Source organism: Amborella trichopoda, chromosome 6 (assembly GCF_054954075.1).
Source record: "Amborella trichopoda isolate Santa Cruz 75 chromosome 6, AtrichopodaSantaCruz75HAP2 v2.0, whole genome shotgun sequence".
Classification (NCBI taxonomy): Eukaryota; Viridiplantae; Streptophyta; class Magnoliopsida; order Amborellales; family Amborellaceae; genus Amborella; species Amborella trichopoda.
In genome coordinates, this window is record NC_142341.1 from 15,759,337 (window position 1) to 15,780,158 (window position 20,822).

Here is a 20,822-nt window from a genome sequence, read left to right on the forward strand (position 1 = left end):
GTCCCTTGACTCCTTAAACACTATCCCTCAAACCTCCCCATTGCAAAATCTTCTCTCAAACAAAAGAAATTGGCGATTTGGCTCCAAATGAGAGAGTTTACGCATGACAACGTAGCTCTTTGATTCTCTACATTGCATATATTATTATAATATGTGTTTAGAAATATGAAATCAGGTCCACACTAGGAGACCGATCCGGATTCACTTGGTACTTGGTAGCAATTCTTTAGATGGATCGGTGTAGGGATACAATAAAAAACTTTCAAAAACCAAAAAGAAGGAGGAATCCTATGATTTTGAGGTCTCTAGCTCCGTCACCTGTTCTGAGCTAAAAGGGATTTTGAGTTGGTTCGATGATTTTTGAAATACTGGCTCCATCCTTGCCCAACCAAATTTGATCTATGATTCTTTTGTGCCTTATTGGCTGTTGTGATATTTAAGTATTTTTTCTTATCTCCTTATTCATAATAAATTGGCTAGAAACAAAAAAAAACGGGTACCTTGAATAAGATTTGGAATGTCTCTCCCTACTTAGTGATTTTAGCAAGAAATAAATCAGATAATTATTTAGAAGTAGAAAAAAAAGGAAAAAGAAAAAAAAAAGAGAGATGGAATGAATATTAGTTCGAAAATATTTGGACATAAAGTTTTTTTTTGGGTAATTCAGTGGGGAAAATAGGTCCCTACCCGGTTTTTCAAGTAAATTAAGAGTTAGTTTTTTGAACGTATTAGTGGGATGGTGTTAGTGATGGAAATGAAAATCACAACGTGATAACTAAGACATGGGGTGCTACTACCACGACCTCAGCCCCTTTCCCTATTTGGACATAAAGTTCACATGGACTTATTGCATGTCATCTAGGTAATTATCCCCTATACATTATCTTTTTACCACAACTCAAACCGGTGTTTTAAAACTCAATGATTTTATTTTCCCGGTTGAATTACTCAAATATTGAACCAGTTCTGGGATGATGTTGGTCTTGGTCTGGTTCTCTTACAATCTCCCCTTTTATATTATTTATTTTATTTTATTTTTAATATTTTTAAATAATTGATGAAGACCAATCTAAATCGTTGATCCGCAAATTGACACGGAATTATGGGTGAATGATTCACCCCGTCGACTTAGGTTTATAAAATATTGCCCAAACCATGGCAAGAAAAACTAGAGAAAGAACGAGAATCTTTCGTGACACCCTATTTTTAAAGGATGCGGTTTTGATGAGTTAGCTATTGTTGTTCCTCGTGCATCAACTCATCATCTTTTAGATGGACGTCAAAAACTTGTGCAGCACGATAATTTAAAATGAATGGTGGAAAACACGATAAAAAAAAGGAAAAAGTTTATATAAGTGCGAGGCACTAACCAATCAAATTATGACATATCTGAAAAATTCATTAAAAAAAGGTTATTTCGTTCATAAAAAATACTCAATTCAATCATCTCAACCTCAAGATATATGGAAATGAGAAAAAAAAGTTTTCAAATATTGACAATAGTGCATCTTGTAATGTATAATATAGACCGTCAAATTTAAAGATTTTAAAGTGTTCATATATCTATTCGATTTATATTATTTTTTAACTTTAAATTTTATTATTAGAAATAAAAGAAAATTTTTAGGCCATTATAAAGATTTTTAATATTAAAACAAAATATTTTGGCAATATTAAAAGTTGAGTCCTATTTTGATTGTTTAGAGCCTCAGTCTTATACAAACCAAACCAATAAAAAACTGCTATTTATATTTTCCAAAAAAAAAGAGAACTACCAGATTAGAAAGAATCATGATAGATGAGATGAACAAATCAAAAAATCTTAGATGAAATTTTCATATTTGAAAGGGTTATAAAGGGAGACCGCACAAGAAATAATGACGCGGGTGACTCACCAAATACTTTTCCATTTCTAAAGCAACTGTCGTAGAGTGGTCCTGACATCCATTGGAATGATGTGGACTGCCATTGGCTTTATGCTGGGGGGTCTGAGCACGTGCAAAGGAATAGCCCAAAGAGACAAAAGAATGGCTTATCCAATCAGCTTCTCAGATCTTCGTTCAGAACGACAATGACTATTTTAGGTCTAATTGTTTTATTTAATCTTCTTTCTAGAAGACTTCTTCTTTTTCTCTGGATTAGATTATCATGAGGGGTGACTTTGTTGATGTAGTTGTCTTCTAGAAGTGTTTTGAGGACCTCTGCTTTAACTAAATCATAGTCATCTCTAGCAGGGATTTTATAATAGTTTGAAAGGTAATATATCATATTATTTGTGAGAGATGACTATCAAGTGGTTTATCTCTTCCAATAAAATTCTCTTTGTTGTTTAAACGTATTGTGCCTAGACAAACCCATGGGAAATCCTGGGGCAGTTGGTATAGGTGGGGTTTTGTGAGATTGGAGTGGAGCAATAATCTTCACTTATGCCGGTTTTAATTGTTGTGCCACGACTAATTATGCAGAAATTATCGCTTTATTTCAAGGTTTAAAACTTTTCAAAGAAAATAATTTGGATGCTTGCTAATTGGTGGAAGGGGACTCCATGAATGGCATCAAATGACGTAATAAAGAACAAGTGGTGTTTTGAGAGCTTAAATCGATTCATATTATAGATTTGGCAGACTCTTTGACTATCTCTTTCCATAAGGTGTATAGGGAAGCTAATGATTGGGTACATGATCTTGCTAAATCTAATGCTTTGTTGGTTTTTTGCTTGTTTCTAATAATGTAACTTGTTGATGTGATTTCCCTTTATTAATAAATTCAGTAACATTTGTCAAAAAACTAAATAAATAGAAACCACGAGAAAGGTGGGGGTGAGGTGTACAATTTACTCGAGGTATTACTTTCCTCGACCAAAAGACCAAGGAGAAATAACCCAACCTTGTCCGAGTCGACTCGCCCGAGTTCAAATATGTATACTAAATAGGTGCCCTATAGACTATACGGAATAACACACCCTACCATCTTGTGTCAGATCTTGTGCTTTTTTTTTTTGGGTGAGTCAGTGGGGAAATGGCCCCCACCCTTAGTAGGAATTGAGCCTCGGATTCTCGGATCTTGTGGTTAATGGTGGGAAGTAATACAATAAATCATTCACATTTGGTACAAGAAGGTCATAATTATTTTTCAGCTTTGGATTCGAAATATGCATTTCATTGTGCTTAATGTTCAGAAGAAAAAATTTCTCACCGTAAGGCATAGGCCAAATTGCTAGATTTCATATTTGATGGTAAAAAATGATTGTGACCTCCTTCAATCGAAGTTCAACAGTCTTGCAACATACAACCCCCAAAACAAAAAAAACCTGGTCAGAATTCCGAGTGAACACTAAATTCCCCATGTTGTACCTTATAACTCGACCAATGTGTATTTTGCCATTCTAAGTATAAAACTGTTTTTCTTTTTCTTTTTTGAAGTCTAACTAAAACAAGTTATAGGATAGCATGTGATGCAATGATCCAATGCATTTATCAATCATTCCTACGTGCATCCATTTGCATGAACTCTTGCTAGAACTGATTGAAAGGGGATCATTTGGCTCCAAGGATATGCAAATCATGTAGATTCAATATGCAAATATTAGATTAGGTAAATCCTTTATAGTGGGTTAGTGTTATTTGGATAGCATTAAGAAATGCAAATCCATTGTTTGGACCATGTATTTGTCAACTTTGCATTCGCTAATTTCATTCCACTTTCAGGTTATAAATTTTTTTTAATCTTTCATTATGCTTTTTATTCAGATTTAATCATATTCTTGAAAATATGTCGTATTTTGCAAGATATATTACCTTTTAATTAATATTACTTTATAACAATTTATCATAATTTTAGTTTTCATAATGGGATTTTTTTATTTTTACTTTCTTTGAAGATCAAACGTAACGTTGTTCATTTTATGGAAATAAACACATGATACTGGCAATTGAAAAAATGAAAATAGTCTGATAGCGCTGCAGCTTTATCAAAATAAGCAAAGCCTCACCTCATAACTCATTAAAATCGTAATTCAATTGATGAAAAGCTTTTGAATTGATCATCTTACATTATGGTTGTGTAAGAAAATTAGGGATTTCAGATTCTAAAAATAGTTTATATTACAACAAATCATCTAGACCATCCATTTCTCCCTAAAAATAAGTGTTCATATATCAGCAAGATCTAAACAATTTTTGAGTTTCAAGTTTTATTATCGGTGCTGGAAATTAATTTTCGAGCCATCATGAATATTTTCTATGTCAAAAATGCGTTCCAGATGAGGATTTGAGGTGAGGCTTCATCTTTGAAAAAAACTCATTTCTTATTCGTAACCATACAAAATAACTACGAGAATGAGCACAAAAGTGCAATATTTTTAAAGAATCATAATATGAAAAAAGAGATCAGTGAACATCGAGCTTCTTACAAAATATAGTCGAATAGAGCAATCAAGTGGACTGCAAAAGAAAGCCTATGAACTCATGTATCATGTCGAGTGTAAAAGTAGGCTGTATGGAATGGGCATATGAATTCATTGTGTAGTCCAAGAGGAGGCCCATAAGATCAGCAAGAAAGAACCAATGCTTGACGACACTTCAACTTGCGCCTCTCAGGCCTTCTGGACCGACCGACCCAATGTAGATCCCTACCATCAAGATAGATCCCAAGGTTAAGGGACACCTACACAACAAAAGCGAAAACGCATATAGAGCCGTGAGAAGCGTATCGTGGTAAGACCCATAAGGCCCTTGGATAGATTTGGAGGCCTACCCAAAAAATAGTTTGGGGCAGCCCTTTCCAAGGGACCAAAAACACTAGATAAAAGCTCGAAAAACACAGAAAACAACCTGAGGACTAAAAATGGCAACCCTTGTGACAACTCCAGGAACACCAATGCTGACACAAGACATATCGACGTAATGTTTTTGGATCACCTTTGATGTGGGATGAGAACATGAGCTGAGCATCCCCATTCCCTTAGATGGTCTATGGACGGAGCACGACCAGTGAATATTTCGTGTGGAGTAAGTGGGGCTCCCTTAGTGGGGAGTGTAATTGAGTATATACCTCGCCATCGATACTGCTTCTCCCTAGAATTCTAGAGAGAGCTTTGCATGATCCGGCATGCTCTGCACCATTTCTACCATGGTCTTATTCTGTCTCTCAACTACACTATCTTGTTGTGCTGTATAAGGCATGGTAAATTGATAGATTATGCCAATACATACATCTCTTTAAAAACTTGTGAGGAATACTCGCTGCCACCATATATCTCTCTTTAGGAACCATTACATATACCCCAAAACCCTAACTCTATCACTCTAACCTATGTTATTTTAATCCCAATTGGGCCCCATTGAGAGAATTTTCCTAATAGAAATAGAAAGAGAAAGAAAGAGGGAGATGCCCCACTCTCATGAAGTTTCAATCTTGCTTAGTGGAAATTCATGGCATATGATGAATTTGGTGCTCCAAAGTAACTAAGGTCTCCTTCTATCTATGCCAAACCCATTTGATCTTGCTGTAGATATCCTCCAAACAGCAAGGAATAAGTCTCTTAAATCATACATTTCATGGTTTACCTGATGCCCTTCCACGTTCATGCGTTCATGCTTAGTTCGTTGTACTCCATTTTGGCATGCATTGGGAAAATTTTACATGGCTTATGTCTTACTGACTTTTCTGCAATTCTTCCAAATTAGTAAGCTTTGGTGCTTCGCTTGAGCTCTAAAACCCCATTTCACAAGCCATTGCTATGCCAAATTTTTTCCTCCCAATCATGTGACCACCATCCCACAAGATAACATGCTTTGCCTATCTTGCACCTCTCTTTCTCTCATGTGATTTCTATACCAAAGTTGTTCTTGTTTTGTGAGAGTGCATATTTAGTGTGATTAGTTTGATTATAGTTGTTGAAATAATCGTTCCAACAGCCAAAGCGGAAGCAAAATTAAACAATTAGGAGTCGAGTATCATACCTAAGTGCTCGCAAATGATTTTTAGAGAACGAATTTGGAGAGGGATGATCAACTCATGTAGGAAAATTTGACAACTATTAGAGCTATCGAAATCAGTTCCACACCGCAAATCCCGAGCGAGGCGGAAACTCACGAATAACTCTCGTAAATACGATATGGGGAGCAGACCGAGCTCGACTTTCTCACGCACAACTCTATCTCTTAGGGTGGGTCTATCCTTAGAACTCAAATGGGAGAGTGATTGTACTCTCTTTCTCTCTCACACACATTCAACCTCTCTCTATCTCTCTCTCTCAAGAGGAGTTCTCACACTTTTGTCGTGTATTGGTGTATTGTGTTGTGGTGTATATTAAGACTTCCACCCCTCCCTTTTTTATAGTGAGAGAAATAACCTCTCATTCATATGGGAGTAACTTCCTCATAAATGGGCACCATTAGAATACATGATGTATGAAATTCATGGAAGGGTAACCCCCTCATGAAGAGCTACAACCTCTCCTCACCTCCCTTCATAAAGTCATGTAAGTCATGAAGGGAGTGTGGTCTATATGGGTGTACCCGAATACTAGAGATACATCCTCATATCTACATCTCCCACTCGTCACGTATATTGGAGGGGTTAAATGCTAAAAAAGGAATTGTCACTTATTTTTGCATTGTGAGTATCCTTTCATACAAATAGAAAATAATGTGCGACCTATTGGAGCAAACATTCAATTAGACAGAGCCATTCAAAGTTTCTAACCAACTAGTATGGAACACCTCATCTCTCCAATACTTGCAAAATAAAAACTGCTCCACCTGCCCTAGACCCGATTTGACCATACCTGGTTATGCTCTCAATTAATGCTTCATGAACCCAACTTAGAACATTACTTAGCCCATTCCTACACAATTACTTTAAATGTGCATGCAATGTGTACTATTTTCTTGTAGTACTAAAACAAAGTCTGATATCAAATTGTCCTCCCTTATAACATGCATTATTGTACTCTAATCCAACCATTGTCTTAGCAATGTCCCAAACGAATCTCATACTTGATCCTAAGGAGTACATGCTAAAATAAATGATTGAAGAAAAGTTTCCTAATGCAGTCTAAGGTCTATAAGAGCATTACGGGTCACATATTTGTTAGCCTCATATAGTGGCAAAAAGGAACATAGATTATCTTTTTTCACACGAGTAAGTGTTTTGGTCACTAATATAGCACGTGTGGTATAAATAATACGTGGTAGATCACATCAAATGTGTGTCAGAATCCACATCATGTAAGTTATAGTTTTTCACAGCCATGGAACCGGTTATCACCTAGTGCCTCACAGTCACATCTATGCATCAACCTGAACATCCCTGATGTTCTTCCCTTACAACTTATAGGATACATGGTCTTAAGGAGGTCAATTTGAATAGACCGTATCAATTCCCTTAGATTTCATCTCGAACCTTTGGACGAGGCAATAAACACTCTATGTGTATATCTCATCCTTTAATATCCTGATTATTGAGAGCAGCTTGGGCAAGTAGTGAGTTTTAACCTGCCAATGAATTAAATGATAATCTCACGCTATTGTGCTCCTGTGTGTATTAAAATGCACAAACCATCCATCATAATACAAAAATAACATCCATATTTCATTATAACGGGATACCAAGATCCTACAGTGTGATGTAAACTCACAAGGGTCCTCAGGTCCATAGTTCTTAGATGTGTCTGATGTGCAGCCCTAACAATAGCCTTACACAAGGGATCCGCCACCATTTCAATGTGCTTTGACTTCCATGGTACTTGGGGTTTTTTTCAAATGCAAGTGCCATGTATTATCACAAAATATAGTGAAATGTTCATTATCAGTTGTGACATCACCCAGTTTCTTTAAGAATCTCTTTAACCATACTTTAAGAATCTCTTTAACCATACATCTTCTTTTACTACTCTACTACAAGCAATGTATTCAAACTCCATAGTGGAGAGAGTGATGCACGACTGTGTCCTGCTGCACAATGAGACTACACTACCTCTTAGCAAGAAAATATAGCCTGAAGTCGATTTATGCTCATATAGGTCTGCTGCACAATCAACATCACTATATCCCCGTAACTGCAAATTTGTTCTTTGGAAACATTGCATCTGACTTGAGGTTCCCCAAAAGTATAGAAAAATCTTTTTTATTGCCTGCCAATGACCTGGTATTGAATTACTTTGGTACCATCTAATGAGATTCATTGTACCTTATAACTCCAACGAGACTAATCATTTAGTAATCCACACCTTTTATAGTAATCCAAACTAATGACTAATTGACACTAATCTTTATTTTACTCAACCACTAAAGCCACTAACCTAATTATATATAAGAGTTCACTTAGTATGAGTCAGGCATCCACCCATCCACCAAAGAGGTTAATCTCTCTCTCAGTATCTACACCTGACCTACCTCTCTCTCAGTATCTACCCCTGACCTACCTCTCTCTCAGTATCCACCCCCGATTTACGATGATGAGAATACTCCTAGTCATGCTAACCATGGCCGTCTTTGTGTTAGTTTCGGGTCGAATGTGTCTTGGGTCCACTGGCACCCCCACTGCCAGCTTCGCAAGAATGCCCACTGGCACCCCCACCGCCGGCTTCGCAGGCATGCCCATTGGTGCCCCCACTGCGGGCTTCACAGGAATGCCCATTGGCACCCATACCGCCCCATTAGCACTCCCACCGTCAGCTTCGTAGGAATGCCCACTTGAACCCCCACTGTCAGCTTCGCAGGCATGCCCACCACTTCTACGATGTTCACTCCTCGCAGCCCCACATCCACTCTAAAATTCCAAGTGAACGCTAAATTCCTTCATGTTGTACCTTATAACTCCACCACTATGTATTTTACCATTCTAAGTATAAAACAAATTTTTTTTTTTTTTTGAAGTCTACTCTAAAAGAAGTTAAAGGATAGCATGCACTGCAATGGTCCGATGCATTTATCAATCATTCCTACGTGCATCCATTTGTATGAACTCTAGCTATGACTGATTGAATGGGATCATTTGGCTCTAAGGATATGCAAATATGCAAATCTTATATTAGGTAAATCCTTTATATTGGATTAGTGTTATTTGGATAGCATCAAGAAATGAAAATCCATTGTTTGGACCATCTATATGACAATCTTTCTTTCACAAATTTCATTCCATTTTCAAGTTAGAAAAATGTTTTTGAATGTTTCATTACGTTTTTTATTAATATTTAACCATAATTCTTGGAAGATATATTGCCTTTTAATTAACATTACTTCATAACAATTTATCATAATTTTAGTTATCTTCTTACTGAGATTTATTTATTTTTAATTTATTTGAAGATCAAATGTAATGTTGTTCAGTTTATGAAAATAAACACATGATACTAGAAATTGCAGAACCTTAAGAAGACATGGGTTATTGGGGTCGGATGCGAAGATGTGGAGGTTCAATGGTTGGCAGGAAAGTTTTCCCAATAATTTATTTGAGTATGCCTTTGTCGGACTCTCGGTTACCAAAAGAGGTTTGGGACCCAGTTGTAAAAAGGGCTATGTCAAGCTTGATCTTTGAAAGTCTAAAAAATCTGTCCCTTGGTGGGCGTATCATGTTGATTAAATCTTCGATCTCTAATCTACCTATATACCAAATGTCTCTGTTGATGATGCGTTCTGACATTATCAAATGAATTGAAAAACTTATGAGAGACTTTCTTTGGGGTTCTGGTGCTGATCGGAAGAGATTCAATTTGGTAAGCTCGGAGAAGGTTTGCTCACTTAAAAGTGAAGGGGGTTTAGGTATTAAAAAATTGAAGCTCCTGAACTAAGCATTAATTGCTAAGTGGTGGTGGCGTAAGGTGGGGTAGGAGGATTATGTGTAGAAGGATATTTTGGTTGCTAAGTATGGGATGGATCCTATCAACCATTTGATTGTAAGGGGAACTAATGATAGAAGTCAATCCTTTATATGGAAAACCATTTGTTCCATGCGAAGTTTTATGGCTTCTTTGGTGAGGTGGAATGTAGGTAAAGGAGATTGGGTCTTGTTTTGACATCATCAATTTATGTTTCATGATTTGCTTTTGAGATGCTCGAATGGTATGGCCAATGTGAATGAAATGGGAATGACGGCTGGTGCTAATATCATATATAATGTTGTTTGTAGATATAATAGAGTTATTGGGGTGGTGGCAGACCAAATCACATATTTACTAAAGTTGTTGGCTGGAACTTATATCTCACTGGAGGCACGAGATGAAGCGGTTTGGGAATCTAAAACAGATGGGTTTTTTTTAGTTCAGTCAACTTATTCTCTAATATATCATGATCGTATTAGATGGATTCAGCCGGTCTTCAGGATATTTGGAAGTGGAAGATTCCCCTCAAAGTTAAGGGTTTCATATGGGTGTTTCTTAAAAGGTAAAGCTCAGACTATTGGTAACGTTAAGAAAAGAGCGAAGGTCTTAATTAATGTTTGCTTGTTTTGTAAAAGTAATGGAGAATCTTTTACCCATTTGTTACTGTATTGTCCTTTGTCTTTGCACTTATGGCATTGAGTTTTACAGAAAATTGGAGTGTTGATAACCATGTCCGATTCTCTAATTCATTTTATAAAGCAATTTTCTTTGATTGGATTTCCAAAAGTTTGTCGTATTATTTGGAATATCTACCCTACATGACCTAAACTACAAGATCCCCTCGAGGTTTTATAAGCCTTGAGCATTGGGCCAACCATACTCCTTTAAGTAGGAGTTTAGGAATGCCTTAATAAAAATAGTCTACCTTGCATTTCTCTAAACTACAGGATTACCTCGAGGTTTTATAAGCCTTGAGAATTGGGCCACCACTACTCCTTTAAGTAGGAGTTTAGGAAGACCTTAATAAAAACATGCTACCTTGTATGACTCTAAACTACATGACTTCCTCGAGGTTTTATAAGCCTTGAGCATTGGGCCACCCATACCACTTTAAGTATGAGTTTAAGAAGGCCTTAATAAAAATAATCTACCCCACATGACTCTAAACTACAGGACCCCTTCGAGGTTTTATAAGCCTTGAGCATTGGGCCACTCATACCCCTTTGTAGGAGGTTCGGAAGGCCTTAATAAAAACAATCCACCATGCATGACTCTAAACTACAGGATACCCTCGAGTTTTATAGCTTTGAGCATTGGGCCACCCATACCCCTTTAAGTAGGAGTTTAAGAAGGCCGTAATAAAAACATTCTACCTTGCATGACTCTAAACTATTGGATCCCCTCGAGGTTCTATAGCCTTGAGCATTGGGCCACCCATGCCCCTTTAAGTAGGAGGTTAGGAAGGCCTCAATAAAATAGTCTTATCATGCATGACTCTAAACTACAGGATCCCCTCCAGGTTTTATAGCCTTGAGCATTGGGCCACCCATACCCCTTCAAGAAGGAGGTTAAGAAGGCCTTAATAAAATGGTCGGTTACTCTGCATGACTCTAAACTACAGGATTTCCTCGAGGTTTTATACCCTTGAGAATTGGGCCACCCATATCCCTTTGAGCAAGAGGTTAGGAAGGCCTTATAGTCCATTTGATAAGACTTTAAAATACAGAGTCTTTTTGTCTCAAAATGAAAAATAATTGCAATTGCATGCTAAAAAAAAGGAAAGGAAGCACTCTTCAAATATGATAAATAACCATCAAACCATGCAAGCATGTCTGTTACAAATAAAAAGGGTGCTTCTTGGGCTCGGAATATGTGGAGTTATAAAAAACATACTCGCAAAACGAAAAAGGAGAAGTTAAAGAGTCTTAAAATGCTTCGGAAAGTTCTTCAATCTTGTGCCCCTCTTCCTCCGCCAGTTTCTAAATGTCTTCCATCTGAGCTCTTGCCCTGAATATTTCTTGCTAAGATCCTTTAGTGATATCAAGCATCAACCCCACGCGATGGGATACTTAGTTAAGATCATAGGACTCCCAAGAAATCTTCTCATCCAGAAAGTAGGTGTAGAAAAATAAGCGATGATATTGCCTCTTTTTTGCTGAAAAGCGGGCCTCCAACTCTGACATTTCATCCAACATCATGCACTTGCTTCTAACCACGTATGATAAGCCCTAAACTTGGCAGCCTTGTCTTTGATTGCTTCATGGTCCCGAGAAATCGCCAGTAGTGCTTCTTCACGCTCAGCAACGACCTACTCCTTTTCAGCAATTATGCCTGGGAATGTGAGAGTCACGACATCTTGAGCCGAGGCAACCCTCTTTGTGCCTTGAATAATTCCTTCATCCAGTCGGCGGAGTTTCTCAATGTCTACCGCCATGGTTCCTATGAACTCCAACAGATGAAGAATCTTCACCTTGATATCATGAAGACCCGCTATAGAGCTATTGTCGAGGAGATGCAACACTTCCTTCACGGTGTTCATCCCCCTCTGCCTTTGAAAACCATTGACTTTTGGGGAATCTTTCATCATGGACCCCACAAGGTCTCATGTCATAGTAGCAAGAGTTGCTAAAACATCGTTAGGTACGTCTGTCTTGGGGAACTTAGCATGGGTAGTCATTAGTGGGGCAATTTCTTCATCACGATTAGAAACTAGAGGGACTCCTACAAGAAATAAAAGATTAAAAAAACCAAAAGAAAGCAGTTGAACATAAAAGTTGCTATTGTGAAGTCAATACCAGGACGGGGAGACTTATTCGTATCAACAGGCTCTAGCAGACCCACGACATTCGAAGGTGTAGGTGGTTGAGAAAGAGACCCCCAAGACAAGCTCCACAACATTGCGCCAATGCTCTCTCTCATTTCTATTTGAGTGAGGAATGGCTTAGATGAGGACCCTGTCAACAGAACATTCAATATCTCAGGAGTCAGCATACTACCGAGCATGGGAGCCTTCCCTTTTGCCTTCTAAAGCTCGTCTTCTTCAGAATCTGCATCCTTTACTACTGCAAGAATGCTCGCAAGAGGAGGGGCCGAGGAAAACAAACCCTCATCTTGCCTAGGGGGGATGGGCATACCCCTCAAAGCATCTATCATCCCCTCTTCGTGAATTGCGGCATATGTTGCCTCCACATGCTCTTCCGAAGCAAAAGACTCATCGCTTGACACTTCAACCTCAAAGGCAGCTGGAATAGGGGACGGAGGGGAAGGTGTATCTACTTCAATCACCACCCCAAGTTTTTTTCGAGATCCTATTTTCTTCAGTCAGATGTTAGGGGCAGGAGCAGCCGGAAAGCAGCCCAGTTTGAGAAGACTGAGTTTTCAATGGTTCAGAAGAGTCATCTTGAGGGCATGAATATCTACGCCTCTGAGATGATCTCATATCAACTAATACTAAGGTGGGAGTTCTCTCCTTCAATCCCATCCTTTTCTTCTTCTTCGAATTGTTGGTTTTCTCCAAGGTTTGCACCTCTTCTGTGCATTGGGAAATAGGAACCTCAGCCCTCTCCTCACCATGATCATCGATTGAGCGGCCTACCACCATGTCGCCACCCGACGCAGTTGACCCTTCCAAGAGAGCTACTGTCGGGGGTAGCACCTCCGCATGTTTCTTTCTTGTCATCTAAGCAGGACGATCTTCTGTCAACTCCTCTTCTACAGAAGGAGCAAACTTCTTCCTCGACTTTCGAGGAGCTGGGTCTTTTTCCAGTTGATCCCCTAAAGGGTAGGGACTCTTTCTCTTCGCTAAGGGTATATGCGCAGGTTCATCTTCTAGAGGAGATGGATTCCTCTCTTGCCTTTTCTTTTGGCTCAAAAGATCACGTGCCAATCTTCCTCTTGTGGTAGGAGGACTCATGGCTACCCTCTTGCCTTTGGATTTTTCGATGGGAGCAAAAGTTGGGTCAGCTGCCTCATCTTCAATCAATTCATTGAGATCTTTAATAAAAGGGCCTGAAATTCCCTTTGAGACCCGTGGATCAATCTTTAGAAATTTCTCCAAATAATGGTAGAAAGATGCATTCGTCTCCACCAAAACATCCTCTTGAACCAGTGGACCCACTAGACGTTCAATGCTGACGATGTTTCAGTTATTAGGAAACTGAGTCCTTGTGACCTACGCTGTATCCACATTGGTAATCTTCAACTTATAATGGGTGCGAGATGTTCCATGTTCCCTCATTGATGGCAGTTCATTTAAAAGGATTTTATAGAAACCCCTTTGATGGTTGTCATATCAAAGGCTGTAGGTGTAAGTCTTATACACCTCTTTGCTATAGGGGGGATGATAACTTGTCGATCCAGACCTAAGCATGTGCAAGAGTCCCACACAATATTGATACAAGGACTCCGCAGTTGTGTCGCCTGGTGAACTCATAGATTACAAGACAACCTTGATCTATCTTGTGTTGCCTGGCAAACCGGTGGTCGTTATACAACTCGATATACCTATGAAGCCAGATCCTTAGAGAAAGGAGGGCTCCTCAGACACTCAGCAGGTACATCATGCCCCTCTCTGTGGTAGGATCTAAGCCAGCCAGGTATGGTTGGTCGTCTGCATAAACATGGTCCTCGGGACCACCTATTAGGAATGACTTCTCTAAAAAGAAGTATTCACCATGAAATAGCTTCCTTGCATCATTTTTGAATGAAACACTGCTTGACGGCCCGTAAGGCGGAGCAAATATGGGAAAACATCGACATCGTTCCCACTTGGAGATTTATAGGTGCTTGGACAGTAAGCATCTATCCAACCATACACATAATAGATGGGGAAAGGAGTGCGCATGTTCCCCAACATCTTCTAAGGGTTGATCCCTTCTCGTAACCCGTGATAAATGCTATAACGGGTTGAGCTAGGGTGTTCTTATGACCTTCACCCATATTACACGACGCATAAAGGTATTCAGGCCTAATTACATATCCTCTAGACCCTGGAAGAACAAAGTGGCAAAGGAATAAGGCCAAATAAGTAGCCAAGTAAACGATATTGTCTAGTGTGTGGGGTGCAAGGGTGCATCGGCCAATAAAGCCGAGGGTCTATCGCTTGCGTTCTGTTTGGGGTTGGTTGGTTCATCTGCGGCCTTCCGCATATCGAAAGAGTGGTTGATCCAGACTTGGAGGTAAACATTCTTATTTTTGTTCTTGCTAACCGCGGCCAGCTTTGCAAACTCTTTGAAGAGCTCTACAAGCACTCTGGTCTTCGCAAACTCTGATAGCCTTTACCTCTAGAAATAATCTTATTCTCAAGAGTAAACTCCTCATAAAGGTCTCCTAAAATAGAGAGACCGCCAATAAAATGAAGATCCAAAAGGGACATCCTTGCTTCCCCTTGGTCCAAAAAGTTAGAGTTGGTCTCTAACTACATTCCCGCACCTATCATAAGGATAAGCAGAACATTCACAAGTGCCTAGGAGCCCTGCTACAAGGAGTGGCTCTTTGTACCAGACACATACTTCTTGTGTTCAGCTCTAGTAGCCCTGAAGGAAGCTGGTCTCCCCTTCACATTGAAATCCCTCTTCACGCCATTTCACTTCCTTGTCATAAATTAAGTGGCCTAGAGTAGGGAAGGACCCTGAACCGACTGCATTTTTAGGTTCAAAGTGAAGAAGCATGGATCTTCAACCTGAACCTCGATGAGATCGATGTGTGATTTCTCTGCATTTTGAAAAGTCTACCAATAAGTTGATAGAAACATGCCATTGGAGCTCCAATGGGTATTTGTTGTCATCTTCACTACGAGGTCGTGGCGAGGAAACTCGATGCCCGAACACTAGCCCTGCTAATCTTCCACACTAATTGGAAAGGCCTTAGACCTCATGATGCCTAGGAAGAAATCCATTGTTAAAAGGATGCTCTTGGAAATCAAGATTACAAGGCTTAGACCTTAGACTCGATGTTTACAGGTCTATGGTTTCCAATCTACGACCAATGCCTTCGTGGCTTAAGTCAAAGGTTCTATCTTTAGGCTCAATGCTTACAGGTATATCATTCTCAACTTATGACCAATGCCTTCGTGGCTTAGGTCAAAGATTCAATCCTTAGACTCTCTGCTTATAGATCTATGGTTCATAATCTATGACCAATGCCTATGCGACATAGGTCACAGGTTCGATTTTTAAACTCAATGCTTACAGATCTATGGTTCCCAACTTACAACCAATGCCTTCGCGGCTTAGGTCAAAGATTCGATCGTTAGGCTCGATGCTTACAGGTCTATGCCTCCCAACCTACGATCAATGCCTTTGCAGCTTTGGTCAATGGTTCGATCCTTATACTCAATGCTTACAACTCTTTGGTTCCCAACCTATGACAAATGCCTTCATGGCTTAAGTCAAAGGTTCGATCCTTAGACTCGATGCATACAGGTCTATGGTTCCCAACTTGAGACCAATGCCTTCGTGGCTTACGTTAAAGGTTTGATCCTTTGACTCACGGCCAATGTTAGCAGAAAAAAATCGAGAAGGGCTTAAAGAGAAGAAGGACCAAATCTCCTTAGTAATAGGAAGATTTATCGAAATCTCGAGAAATCTGAAATAGATTTCCAGAAATTTGATCATAACCTCCCTATGAAATTTTAATCCTCAAAAATCCCATACGCCAAATTGATTGAAAGTTGAAGTTGGGGAGATAGCCTGGAGCATCAACCTAGACCAAAAAGGAGGTACAAACCCCAAAAAATCCTTGGACCAATCTCCTTGTCGTAAGAACATACTCAGGAATCAGCTTTCTCAAGATTGGCATATGGGATTTTCGAGGAAAGGAAGCATTATCGGAGCACGTCAAACTTCTAACCCAAGCTCACGATGAAAGGAAGCATTACTAGAGCACATCAAACTTCTACCTCAGGCTTCGCATACTCTGCTTCTCCTTGATAAAAGTTTTATGTGCTCCAGTAATGCTCCACCTCTCGGCGTAGCCGAGACACCACTTCCCAAAGATGAGCAATCTCTTGGTATTTAGGTTCCTTCATGAGGCCCGCCTCCAATGCTGCCTAAGGAACATCTTCCTCATCCTTGAAGGAGATGCTCATAGACTTTGAGTTGGTAGGACGTTTGCGGCAACTCTCCCCTTTGGCAGCAATCGGGGGAGGGATGTTAACATAATGTTCTTCACTGCCCAAAATTGGGGCAGTGAGGTGAGGATTGATATGGGTTTCTAAGTGACGACGGAACTTGGGGGATGCCATGGCTCAAGATATAAGACATGAGACACTCTCTTTCTATGGCATATTTATAGGCCTTTTGTGAGGGATCCGAAGGGTTGTTTCTTAGGAACATGAGGAAATGATGTCGGGTACATTGAGAATTGAAAACTCGGATGGCTATGTGTTTTGCTAAATTCAGGTGATTTCAAGAGGGAGAATGTTCGAGAAGATTTTAAGTTATGCATAAAGAAGAGTAATGACGACAAGACCACCCAAATCACCAGTCGTTATGTGCTCTTGGGACCTTTCCCACTCATGCGAACGCCCAGGGCGGTTTTGTTGGGTGTGTTTTCAGTCATATACGAGGACCAAATACATTTTGATACTGATATGATAGCCAAGCTTCATACAAAGCTTCAGGAAATACCCCATGTGATGCAATATATAATATGATCAAGATTCATCAGATGAAAGGCTTGATATGCCTAAAGGAATCTTGACTCATTGGTTAGTCCTTAAAGATCCTAACGCACGACTGATAATGCCAAAAATCCATCAGCTAAACATATTCAAAGGTTGACATAAATGGTGAAGCCATCTCTTTTGGAGACAGATTCTAGGGTACATATACTCCTAAGGCTCTATGTATGCCTCCATAGGTTATGTGGAGGAACAAATACGCCTTAATATTGGCATCTATCATTAATTATGCATATGTACTATAACTTACAATCAATGATAAGAGATCATGAAGACATTTCTATTTGAGACGGAGTTACGGAATGCATATACTCTTTGGCACATAAATACTTCTCCACTGGATACTGGAGGAGTTCTGGGTGAGATGTGATGTGCCTCTCTAAAAAGATTCGTCGCATGTTGAAATAACAGGGTTTTAATTGGTGGAGCTTAAAAGAAACATCGTCATGATATATTGAGGTGAATTTATATATATATATATATATATATATATATATATATATCGGAAAAGTCTTCCCAACGCCTATAGGCGAAAATAAATAGTGATTTCACCTTTTCTCATCACCATCCAAATTTCATCGTTCGGTCACGATTGTCTGGTAGTGTTTTATTTTTCATTTTTTTTTATTTACATATCAAAATAACCTGAAATTTGGAGGCTATGTACTTCTCACTGAGGCGCATCTAATAAAAATATAAAAAACATTGTCCACAAAAGTTATTTGACAAAAATACCCCCAAAACTTTTCGGAGGTATTTTGGTCAATTGTTTTCATGTAAAATATTTGTTTTATATTTTTCGAAGATTCATATATTTTTTATGAATAGACGCTCTAACTTTCAGATCATTCCGATTTGTAAAAAAAAAAACTTAAAAATGAAGCACTACTGGACAATCGTGACCAGGCGATGAACTTTGGACGGTGATGGGGGTAGATGAAATCACTATTTATTTTTGCCTATAGGCGTTGCGTAGTGTTTTATATATATATATATATATATATATATAGGAAAAATCTTTTCAACGCCTATAGGCGAAAATGAACAGTGATTTCTCCTACCCTCATCACCGTCCAAATTTCATCACGCGGTCATGATTGTCTGGTAGTATTTTATTTTTCATTGTTTTCTACAAATCGGAATGACATGAAATTTGGAGGGTATGTATATCTTACAGAGGCTCATCTAATAAAAATATTAAAAAAATTATCAAGAAAAACTAAATTTACCAAAATACCCCAAAAACCTTTTGGGGGTATTTCTATCTTTTTTCATGTAAAATATTTTTTTATAATTTTCAAAGATTCCCCTATTTTTAATGAAAATACTCTCTAAATTTTAGGTCATTCTGATTTGTAAAAAAAATAAAAAAATGAAACACTACAAGAAAATCATGACTACACAATAAACTTTGGATGGTGATGGGGCTAGGCTCACAAGAAAAAATGAGCCCAACGGCCCAGATTGAATCTGCGTCGATCTAATGATCACGGATGCTCCGATAGTGTTTGAGTTTTAATTTATTTTTTAAAAATTTAAATCACTTGAAATTTCAGATGTGTATTGCTAAACAATAGGTGAATATTTGAAAAATATTAAAAAAAATATATTTACATGAAAAAATGACCAAAATACCCCCATAAATTTTTGGGGGTATTTTGGTCATTTTTAATTTTACGGAATTTTTTTTTATTTTTAGATTTTTTTTAGGTGCGGTGTGATGAGAAGAATGTTTAACTAAAATTTCAAGTTATTTGGTGTTTTAAAAAAAATATTAAAATTCAAGCACTCTGGACTGTTAGATCGGCCCAGATTCAATCTGGGCCATTGGGCTTATACTATTTTGTGAGCTAGTTGGCTCACCCAAGCTTTTTCCTATATATATATATATATATATATATATAAAGGCTTCATACACCTTAAGGTCCAAGGGTGACATGAATTGGGCAAAATTTGGACCTGGCTTGACCCATGTCCGTATCCCCCATCGGTTTGGATGTCTTAACCGACACCCCGAAGCTTGATGCCTTTGGGACCAGATTGAGACTCTCGGGAACCATGACCGAGGTGTTTTGACCCTCTTGTTGAAGTTTCGTAATAGTCGAAAGTTGAATAGCTGGACAGTTGGAGCTTTAAAGCCCCATGTCTCGTGCGTTCTAGGCATAACAACTTTCAACTATTGATATTGTAATTTTTCCTTTAATGTGAGGAATTTCCCAAGAAATTAAAATATTGGATCGTCGATCCGATCACCATTGAAAGGTGTAGGAATGTTCTATGCAAGAAGAAGAAAGGAGATTTAGTGGGATGAACAGAAAGGTGAACCAACGAGCAATAAAAAGGGAAGATATGTTATGCTCTTTCTCATTGGACAGCTCGACTAATCCGCAAGATTGGATATTTAAAAATTTAAAAGAGAGATAGTTAGCCACATCAGATGATAGGCATGAATTTGAATTCGCGTATGGTTACCATATAGGATAAGCACAAATTCAAAGTTTGCACATGATTGAGAACATGGTTGAGAGATTTACCCGAGGTTTTAAGCTCACGTGAAGCTTTGAAGTCAAATTCAAATCCATAAAATCCGTTCATTTCAACTAGAAGATCTGCTCACGAATTCGAAGTCTTGAAGAAGATAAGGATGAAATGAAGATCTAATGTGAAGAGGAGGAAGAAGATAAGCATTATCAAGAAATCAACGATGGAGATGATATATGGTGGTTTTCAAAGAAAGATTGAATGATATCATATGAAGAAGGTTATAAAATCCAAGTGAATAGATGAGAAATGGGTTCGCAGATTTTTTTTGGAGATAGGTACTCTTTGAGAGAACATATCTCATAGGTTGATTAAGCACTGAGATAGAGTGAGAGAAGAGAGATAAAAGAGAAAGAAATCGATTGTGTTCTCTGAGATACTTGCTTGAGGCCCGTTTTCTTAAAGGGACAAGGACGTAGGATTAGCATCCCTGCTATAGATCAGGTATATGGGCTGATATCTCATCCAATGTTATCTCCTTTTATATGTTTGTACGTCTTGTTTTGTCAGAAACGAATGTAGAGGTCTTAGGGCTATAATCAAGGGTTGGCCTTATTTGATTTTCATCGCCTTATTTGATTTTTATCGCATTATTTGATCAATTTAAACTATAATGGGGGATTAAACTCCTGAAACTATTCCGTTCCTAGTATATTATGTATAAAAAAACTGTGTTTTCTAGGATATGGAATGCATGGCCTAATTTGGCCCTGAATGTGCTGTCTTCTGGTAAAGCATTTGATTGGAGTCTCAACATGTTTTAAATTCTGTTGT